We start from the raw sequence: 2,056 nt of genomic DNA, 5'->3' as shown, positions 1-2,056 counted from the left end.
GTAAGTGTCCTCAGTACTTGTAATGAATTGCCTTTTGTGGTTAAGATCGCTGAGTCCATTTGTGTTGATTACAACCATGAGCCCGGGTGGACTTACTCATTTTGAAGATGAGAGGTAAGTTGCTTTTCTATAGTATTGAAAGGATTTGCTGGCCTTTCTGTTTTCAGCTCAGAGGAGGCCGAGGTGCAACTTTCGTCAGTGGTCCTGAATCCAGGTTCATCCGACACCAGCCACTTCCGCGAGGCCGCCTAAGTTAGACCCCGGTGAGATCCAAGTCATGTACCTAAGGTGCACCAGTGGCACAGTTGGTGCCACATCTGCCCTGGCCCCCAAGATCGGCCCCATGGGTCTGTCTCCAAAGAAGGTTGGGGATGACATCGCCAAGACAACAAGTGACTGGAAGGGTCTGAGGCTTACAGTGAAACGGACTCTTCACAACAGACAGGCCCAGATAGAAGTGGCACCTTCTGCCTCTGCCCCGATTATTAAATCTCTCAAGGAGCCACCAAGAGACAGAAAGAAACAGAAAAGAATGAAACACAACAGAAATGTCCCTTTTGATGAAATTGTCAACATTGCCAGACAGACGCGGCACCAATTTTTAGCCAGAGAACTCTCTGGAACCATTAAAGAGACCCCAGGGACTTTCCAGTCTATGTGACAATGCTGATGGCCACCGTACTCATGACACCATAGGTGACATCGGCAGTGGTGCAGCGGAACGGCCAGCTAGTGAAAAAGTACGAACGAAAATATTTCAGTAATGGACCATTTGACAACTGAAAAAAAAGTATATACTGAAAAGGGTACACTGAGGCACAACAAAGTTTTAAAGAGTTTATTTGAGCAAACAGTGATTCATGAATCAGGACGCACCAAACCAAACAGGCTTTTATGGAGTGAATGTGGAAGTAATAGGAAGAAAATATCTGATTGGCTACAGTTACAGAGTTGCCTTATTTGGTCTATCCCCCCAAAAAGTCCCTAGCTATAGAATTATAAGTTTGTTGGCTGCTTCTGATTAGTTGAGCTTAAGTTCTGTTTTTTGTTAATACAGGCATTCACAAGACATAGCTCAAGTTTAGCTCATGTGTGCAGATCAAGCAAGGTCAAGGCCGCTTCAGAGGCCTAACTGGCTTTTTCTGCTCAGGGGTTCTTCAGGCCCCGTTGCTATTTTAATTTACGTTAATGGTGGTCACACAGCTAATATGAAAGAATGAGCTCCTTTCTTATTCTAAACCCCATGCTCTCCAGCTACTACACTGCTTTGTACACAGAGGGTGCTCAATACATGGTTGCCGTTTATGATGCTGCTGATGATATTATAGAGCTAACGGTTTTCTTTCTTTCAACTCCGGAGCCCTTTCACTTTTTATTACTCTAGTGTTTTCATAGGTATAAATACCTTAGTCTGGTGTCTGACATTCAGTAAGTACTTACATATAAGAAGGTGATTATTCTTTTAACTTATTTCTAACCTTTATTAAGTGTTTACTATGAGACCAGCATTAAGCTGGGTGTTTTATCTGTATTGCCTGATTTAAGCATCTCAACAATCTGACATTATCCCTATTTAACAGATGAATAAATAGGGTTTCACAGAGATTACATTCCTTTTCAAAAGTCATGCAACAGATATGTTTTGGACCCAGGATTCACCGAGGCCTGCTTCCCAAATGGATGCCTTAACCTTTTTTTTTTTATTTCAGCATAGTATGGGGGTACAAATTTTGAGGTTGCGTATAATGCCCTTGCCCCCCTCCCCCCTCAAGTCTGAGCTTCAAGCATGACCATCCCCCAGACGGTGCACATCTCACTAATTATGTATGTATTTACCCAACCCCTCCTCCCCCCTCCCACATACCCAATATCCAATAAATGTAATTCCTATGTGTCCACTTAGGTGCTGATCAATTAATACCAATTTGCTGGTGAGTACATGTGCTGCTTGTTTTTCCATTCTTGGGATACTTCACCTAGTCGTATTGGTTCCAGCTCCATCCCAGAAAATACAAGAGGTGCTATATAACCATTGTTTCTTAGAGCTGAATAGTAC

The 2,056-nt window shown here is 42.9% G+C and overlaps 1 pseudogene; it reads left to right on the top strand.

Moving 5' to 3' along the window:
• The first annotated feature begins 258 nt into the window (after window positions 1–258).
• On the top strand, window positions 259–661 carry LOC105864358 (large ribosomal subunit protein uL11 pseudogene; annotated as a pseudogene).
• The last annotated feature ends 1,395 nt before the right edge of the window (window positions 662–2,056 follow it).

The sequence above is a fragment of the Microcebus murinus genome, chromosome 10, assembly GCF_040939455.1.
Source record: "Microcebus murinus isolate Inina chromosome 10, M.murinus_Inina_mat1.0, whole genome shotgun sequence".
Lineage (NCBI taxonomy): Eukaryota > Metazoa > Chordata > Mammalia > Primates > Cheirogaleidae > Microcebus > Microcebus murinus.
Note: the sequence above shows the minus strand (reverse complement) of the source record. Positions and strands in the feature narration are given on the sequence as shown.